The following is an 8,583-nucleotide window of genomic DNA, read 5'->3' on the forward strand; positions in this document are numbered from 1 at the left end:
ATGACTGAGTAGTAGCAGGGAGGTTGTCTGCTTAAAATCCACCATTTGAGAGCGTTTTTTTTTTTTTTTTTTAAATATCGTCTGGGGCAGACCCCCCTTGCCATGGTTACAGAATTCTTGCTTACCAATATCATATTCCCCCCACTGTGCCTGTTCATTAGTTTCTCAGCCTTAGATTTCTGCACTGTACTGTTTTATGAGTCAATAGCTATTTTTGCAGAAATATTGCACCCTCGGTTAGATTTTAAAAGTGGTTGGAAAGATTTGACCTAATTCTTTATTTGTGATTGGCAGATCATGATTTTGGTGGTAGGGTCAAAAAACCTGATTGGGCCATAGCCAGGCCTACTCTCATGTGGGATAGGCCAGGTTACAATAAATAACAGGACATTCAATTAGCATACATGAGAAAGTGTGAGCCTATTGAATTGAATGGGCTGCCCAGGTCTTATTCATGAAGTTTCATAAAATGAACTGTAGGGATACGTTATCATAATAACTAGATTGCATTTCCTCACAGGAAATGCTGGTGTATGCTTGCTGGTAATGCATTCATTCCCCTTAATGCATGTGCCCTGCATAGCCTAAACAACACTGTCTAGGTATGAGGCAAATTCCTGTTTGTTCCATTAGGTTTACATGGATTGTGACATTATGTTGTAATGGTAGGCTATGTGACCATGACTGAAGTGCCATCCAAAAATGGTCTGGCCCATCCGAAACAGAAATTCTGGCGCGGTCTCTGCCCTGTCAGGCTTCCCCGTCCCCGTCCCCTAGGCCCCCCCCTACAACCCCTTTGCCTATAGGGACCCCACAATCCTAGAAACGGGCCTGTTTGGGTTGTGCGTATAGCCTACTCGTGCACTAGAGCTGAGGTCGGTGGCATCATGCAAGAGGGTGTTTTTTATTGGTTTATTATATATTATTTATTATAATATTTTGTCCACATATAAAAACATTACTTTAAATCTCAAACACCATGGTTCTAATATGCCTCATTTTCAATAACTGGACTACCAGTAAACCAATGACACACTGCTAACTGTTAGAATAACAGTTAAATAAAATTGCATCGATAAAGTTACATGGAGTAGGCCATTATGGCATTTACTCTTAATATGTTGATAACGAGGTTCTTTTTTATTAGGCCAAATTATTTTGTCCACCTACAAAAAAAATACATGTAGGTTCATTCCCAAACATAATGCTTCCAATAGCCTATGGGCCATGGCTCGATTGCAATAAGACCTTCTGGACTGAAAACAATTGCAAGCTTCTAGACAAAATTGTCAATATCGAGTTGCTTTGCGTAGGCCATTATGTAATATGCTGATAGCCTACATTGCATTTGACCAAATAATATAGATGTCAAGTTGACGATTTTGCTTGGATTTTTGTTCGGTTTTGTTTTCAAGTTCTAACCTTTGTGAATTATGTGTGAATAAAGGCATCACGCCAACTTGTGCCCGGCCATTAACCTTACAACGTTACAAAGAGTGGGAAACAAAGGAAGAAAACTGTCCAACACTACCACACAAAACACTGTTGTGAGACAAATGCGGTTTGAATGACACTTTACGTCTCGCCACAAATGACCAGTTCTACAAGTGCTTACCAGCTCCCTCTCCAGGTTCCCAGCGTCACGTTAGTACAGTATTTCCAAATTGTTGAAGTCAAGCACAGCAAGCTTTTGTGTGCGACTCAGAGCGTCTTTCCAAAACCGACTGAGGCAACCTGAACCTAATTAAAAGCACCTGCGTTTGAGTTTTGCCGCTTGTCTCCTCGTCCCGCCTCCTGGCCCCTCCTCCGTGGAGAAAACGATAAAGTTTACCAGCTGTCAGCCTAGCCACAACAACTTTTGAGGGACTGTTTTTCATTCACCATCCCAATTGCAAATGAGAAAAAGAATCTACAAGCTTTTGCAAGATATTGAAATATAATACTGTTGTCAGTGATGTCATCATGGCGAGAAGCACGTGGAGGAGGCAAGTGGAGGAGGCAAGGTCGCATATTGCAAGGCACTCATCGGCTGCGCTGAGGACGCGCTCGCTAATAGTAGGAGCAGTTTAACCCTAAAGCGACCGAGCAATAGGCGGCCTACAGTTGGATGCATGGTGATCGGAATATGAAACAATTTTTATTTATATGGAGATATTTATACTTAATATGGATATTTAGGGCTGTTTTGCTTATTAAGGTAATATAAATGACACATTGAAGACATAGACAGAAAATCAAGTTTTGACTTTCATGGGAGCCTGAGGGAAAGGGAGCTCAGCTCCCATTGGCTCCCACGTAATTCGAACACTGTAAGACACTACTAAATGACAAATGACCTTTTTTGTACATTTATACCAGATGCGTATTACACCATGGCAGTGTAACATATGACATCCTTGATAAACAACCAAGACAAAATGTTAAGTTTTAAAGAAAGAGCAAAATACTTGGTTTTACTGTAATGCTGGCACAAAATTTCAATTGTGTTGATCTTGGGCCGCACTGAGTGAGGAGGTGGGACGCATCATGGCCCCTGGGCCTCCAGTTGCCCATCCCTCATCTATGGCCTGATTTATTTCCTCAAATAAAGAACTTTTGGGGAAATCTGTTTTGTCATTTATTATGCTCGAGAATAGTTGGTGTTTTGGTGACTTTTCTAGCCATATAGCCTAGTAGCTTGGTGAAAACATTAACTACAATGGTATTGACAATGAATGTTCCCATGGATACTTGTCTCCTACAGAAGGGTAATATAAACGAAACCCTGGTCTAGTATTGACATCACTCTCCAGGACTGTTTCTAAAGAAAATGTTGACGATTAGCAGATGATGGCAAAGAGTCCTATTGTCTTTTTCAGTGATGGTGAAGTAAACAGTAGAGCTAAAGGTTAGACAACTACTACTGTTCACGTCACCATCATTGAAAATCCTGTACGTTTACAATTTTCTCTTAATTTTGTACCTGCTAGAGTTCTGTTGAGGGAAAAATGACACACTGCCGTCCCTAGCATGGGCTCTCATGTCTCCAGCCTCTTGCTGAGATTACATTACATTACATTACATTACATTACATTAGATAAAACTTTATTGTCTGTTTGCAAATTGCAACTCATTCAAAATTCTGCGGCAAGAATCCTAACAAGAACCAGAATCAGAGAGCACATCACTCCTGTCTTGGCAGACCTGCACTGGTTACCTGTCTCATACAGAATCGACTTTTTTATTCTGCTCACAGTATTTAAAGCATTAAATGGACTTGCCCCTAGTTATATCTCAGACATGCTCTCTTTTTATGCCCCTGCTCGAGCTCTCAGGTCCACTGACGCCAAGCTGCTAAGGACCCCCACCCCCCCCGCAGAAGAAGATCGGCGACGCCGCGTTTGCCTGCTATGCGCCCAAGAGATGGAACGCCCTACCCATCGAGATCCGATCAGCCACCTCCGTCGACTCCTTCAAGAAGCAGCTGAAGACCCACCTCTTCATCCTTGCCAACTCCTAGCTGCCAAGGCGTCATAGTGTCCCAGCTGCCGCAGCGCCCTTACTACTCGCAACCAGCCCTGGCAGGGGGCTCCCCTAGGTGGCCGCTGGTCTCTGCCTGAGGTTTCTTCCTGACTATAGGGGGTCTTTTTTCTCAGACCTCACTGAGCTTGTTTTTTTTCCCCCTTACAAACTATGAATCAAGCGAAAGGGAGTTTTTCCTCACCCCTGATGCCACCAGGGGCCGCACCTGAGCGCCCAATCTCTGTGTGACTATCTATGACTTATGATAGGCCCAGCCACTATGGACCTTACACATCTAAGAATCCTGGTCCTAACCTACGTTGACCTTATGACTCTACATTCTCTGTCTATCTCTTCTTCCTCTGCCTTCCTGCTTTTTCTGCCTCTCCTCTATACCTCTCCTTTTAAATCTATCTCTAACAATGTTTTTTTTCCCCATTTGTTAAGCACTTTGAGTTACATGCCTTGTATGACACAGTGCTATACATATACAATTATTATTATTATTATTATTATTGTTACACACTGCACTACTGTACAGCTCAGATAGGGAGAGTTGAGGTGAGCCAGTAATTTTGGTAGCCTGGTTCACTATGCGTGACAGTTTATCCGAGCAGGAGCGATGACATTATGAAACACAAACAGAAGGCCTAAGCGACACACTCGTCTGTTCCACCATGCAAGAGTTTCTCAACTAGAGCTCTAGAGCCCCCCAGGGGGCGTTCCAAAGCTATTGGGAGGCGTTGAGAGCAAGACAGCTGGAGCACAATTGGGGTGGCGGTGGGGGTGGAGGGGATATGGTTGAATTGACAGTGAATGGAAGCTCTGACATCAATCTAGACAGCTGTATAATAACCATAAAGCCTAATCAATAAAAGTATGCCGAAAAATATTAGTATTTTTTATTATTATTAGGCTTTGCTGTTTCCATCATTAACATCATGTTGTTGGGCGGGGGGTGTAGGCATCCTTATGATGAGGTTAAGGGGACGTTGGAAATCATATATGGTCAGGGTGGAATTTTTTGTTTTATTTTAAAAGGTGGAATTTGAGAACCAGTGCAAGTCAGGGCTGCTTCAGGTTAAACGTTGCATGATATTACACGCTTTTAGCCAAAGCAACTCACTGTTATCTCAAGCAGGGCTGAATTACGTAAAGCCCACGAGGGTGCGGGGCCCACCGGTGAGTCAGTTCTGCTCCACTAATTATGAGGGGCCCCTTAAAAGCTAAAAGTGCCCGGACCCTATTTCTCCCGTGGTCCAGCCCTGACAAGAGATGCTGATTCCACCATGTCCTGTCCCTGCCCAACCCACACTTTTGTTGTCATAGCAACTCGTGTCTATCAGATTCACCTCTACATTTGCCATGTAACTGTTACTTTATGGGACTTTTTAACACTACTACACAGCAACGGAACTCATGAGCATAAATATATAACAACTACTTACGTACATATATCAGCAAATACAACCAGGGCTACTGACAGCTTTGGCCGGGCCCGGGACAAAGTGATCTGAAAAGGCCCCACAGGACATACAATGGGCCCTCGGACTCCCTGAATACAACTAATCACAGACTGCTACCTAATGGAATATACCTTGAGCCGTGCTATGCAGCTCATGAAAATTGCTATGTAATGCTTACATAACACACTGTCCAAACAGTGCTGCATAAAGAAGATACCATAGTCCAGTGGTTTTCAAAGTGGGGGGCGGGGACCCCTGGGGGACCGTGAGGGGGTGCCAGGGGGGCCGCGGGAGGTTGGCAGGAAAAATATTGTGAAATCAACTCAATTATTTTATACATTAAATAACTTAAATATCTAAAATAAATATAAAAAAATAAGTTAAACAATCCAAGTGGAATCAGTTTCTTCTTTACAATGTGTATATGTATTAAGCTTTCTCACTTGAATGGTTTTAGGAATGCACCAATTTCATCGAGTTGTGAAACCGGTGGCACAGAAAAAAATAGTGTGGCACAGTCCATATCAGGGGGGCCTTGACTGGAATCTACCGGTATATGGGGGGCCTTGGCATGGTAAAGTTTGGGAACCCCTGCTATAGTCTACTACTGTAATGGGATGTATAAAACACCGCTATTATTGCTAGAGGTGGACAAAGTAAAATTAGAAAAAACAATACCAAAGTTTCACACAAGTACTTTACAGAGTAAATGGTTACTACAGAGCTATGTTGCTTGGATCAAAATTTGGGGGATTTATTTTCAGGCTTTTCTATTTTTTCAGTTACACCATCTATCCACAATGGAATGAAATGTAATAGGTTATTGTGCGCTGCTGTTGTATCTACACCTCAGTGAATTTACCTCTGCTTTTACTCTGACCACCTCTGATTATTACTACTATTACTGCTATCTAAATCAACTCCGCACTGCATCACTGATGAAGATTCAACAAGAGCTTGATGATTTAGACATCTAAAACGTCCCTCACTAACACAAACAATGATATGAATGAATCTAAATGAATGTTCCAGACCGGTTTGTGTCATCTGCCTTTACTGGTACATACAGTACTGCATCTTTGCAGGAAGATTTCACATTCTGAACATGCCATTTCAATGCACATAATCTCTGACAGCTATACGTGTGCATTTTCAACCGTGAGCATTTTGAGAAAACACAAGATACACGTGCATGTAGGAATTTGAACCCTATGAAAAGATTTGATCATTCTAAGAAGCAGCAGAACTATGTACATAAGCATACCCCAGTTTCAAGCAAACAGGTTTGATCACAAAGCAAAGTTAATGACACATGAAACATTAAAGAGACACGCCATGACATGCTTCGTCTCACGTAACCACCCTGGACAATAAGTCAGATAGTGTTACAGAGACTTGTCTGTCCGCTCGCTCGCTCGCCCACGCGAGGTAATAAACAGCACAGCTTTTTGGGGGCCATGCAGGCAGGAGGGGGAAGTCCAAACAAAAGGCATGTTTATTTTTGGGGTGTGGGTGGGGTTCGGGGGGGTGGGGGGTGGTGTTGGAGGGTTAGGGGTGGACGTAGAGGCCCAATAATTGAATCTTTTCAAGGGCCCAGGGCAAGTCTGAAGGTTGTTACACAATAAGACTGATTGAATACCCCCAGTGTAATGCCTTCCAGCCCATCCTTTACTGGTTATGCAATAGCAGTCGGGACAATATAAAAAGGGGGTGGTGAGAGAGAGAGTGTGTTGTTTTCCTCCTAGTATCTCCAGTTTCAGCAGCATCATGGCTCTCCTGTGGACCATCTGTGTGTGTGGCCTCTTCTCCGTGGTGCTCTCTGCTTCTCCAGAGTGTGGGGAGCTGGTCAAGCCTCTGGACATGACAGATCCATCTGTGGTGAGTTACTGGAAGTAAAGAAACAAATGAAAGAATTATACAAAGTAGTTACAGTAGATGCAAGAGGATGACAATTTTGTTAGAGTTAGAGTGTACTTTATGGTCCCCAGGGAAGAAATTTGTCTTGGGCTTCAACATTTGTACATTTGCATAAGGAAATGAACACTTTTAATTCATTCTGATACCAATAACTCTAAGTACTGAAAACACTGAGAAGAAAATGATATGCATATTCATGAATAATGCTTGGAGATACTGCAAATATGTGAAAATCAAAAAGGGTGGAATGTTCCTTTAATGGTTTCTCACACTCTTCCTCTCTTTCTTTTGTGTGTGTGTGTGTGTGTGTGTGTGTGTGTGTGTGTGTGTGTGTGTGTGTGTGTGTGTGTGTGTGTGTGTGTGTGTGTGTGTGTGTGTGTGTGTGTGTGTGTGTGTCTGTGTGACCTAAAAGCTTAATGGGAAATGGGTTTTTGTTGCTGGTCTTGGACAAGGTACCGCAAAATGGCAGAAGTACCTTGAAGACCTCAGCAGCTCCTTAGCTGAGATAACCGTAGTCGGCGAAGGTGGAAAACTTCAGACACGATGGAACGACAGACTGTATGTTTGCATTCAGTACCAAAGCAAAGAACATTTTTAATATAAATATGAACAATTTTCTTCTAAAAATACGTATGTTTTAAACTTTTTTTTTTACAAGAGTAGTGGAATTCACTATTACATTTTATCTGAACATTGCACTGTACAATGCACGCTTGCACCGTGTGCATACAGTATATTGACACAAATCTGTCTTTTCAGGGGCGGCCAGTGTATTCCTGGAAGCCTAGAGATGACACTTACCGGAAATAAAGTCAACGCCATGTGTGAGTGTCAAATAAATGTACTTGCATTGACTTGGAAGTTCATTGACTTGGAAGTTCATTATGTTGCTCATACGTATGACTTAATATTAATAATATGTACAATTTTTAATCAATCTTTTAGGAATACATAAATTGCATCTAGGCAACTAATGATTATACTACCTTTATGCTAAACCACCTCTGAATCACGATGACTGCATTGCATTTCCTTACATCGCCTTTCCACTTGGGCAGATTTTAAAGCACGAAACAAAAACCAAAAAAACGAAACAGGAAATAGCTGTGTACTGTATCTTTTGGACGATGATGCATCCAACTGTGAATTGAGAACTAATCATCATCAAACGTTTCCTGGACAGATGAAGGCGTGCCTCATGAGGGAGAGTATCTGCAGAGTTGCCCAGACTGTCTCCTGCTGACGGACGTCTCAACAGAGGAGAACCTTCCATGCAAATACATCTTCCTGATGAGTAAGATCACATGGATGAGGAGCAGGGCTTGATTAATGCAAAGGCACATGCACAGGCATGGTTGCAGCTTAAGGGTCCCCATCTGCTAGGGGGCCCCTAATTGACCAAATGTTTTTAAAAAAATGCATTTGTGACAATGCAATTCTTCTGTCTGGTTGAGTGCAGATTTGAATCTATTTAATACTCCTTAATACTTTAATTCTTTAATAGTCATGTCATCCTTAATTCCTAGCTCGTAACAAAGAGAATGAAGCGAAGGACAGCACTCCTCAGATTTTTCTTTCTTTATTCGCCAAAAGAAAAAAAAATCTGAAGAGTGCTGTCCTTCGCTCCATTCTCTTATCCAGGTTTTATGTGGGATTCAGCACTCAGTTAAGAACTGTGTTCATGATTAGCCGATAGTGT

The sequence above is a fragment of the Engraulis encrasicolus genome, chromosome 7 (assembly GCF_034702125.1).
Source record: "Engraulis encrasicolus isolate BLACKSEA-1 chromosome 7, IST_EnEncr_1.0, whole genome shotgun sequence".
Classification (NCBI taxonomy): domain Eukaryota; kingdom Metazoa; phylum Chordata; class Actinopteri; order Clupeiformes; family Engraulidae; genus Engraulis; species Engraulis encrasicolus.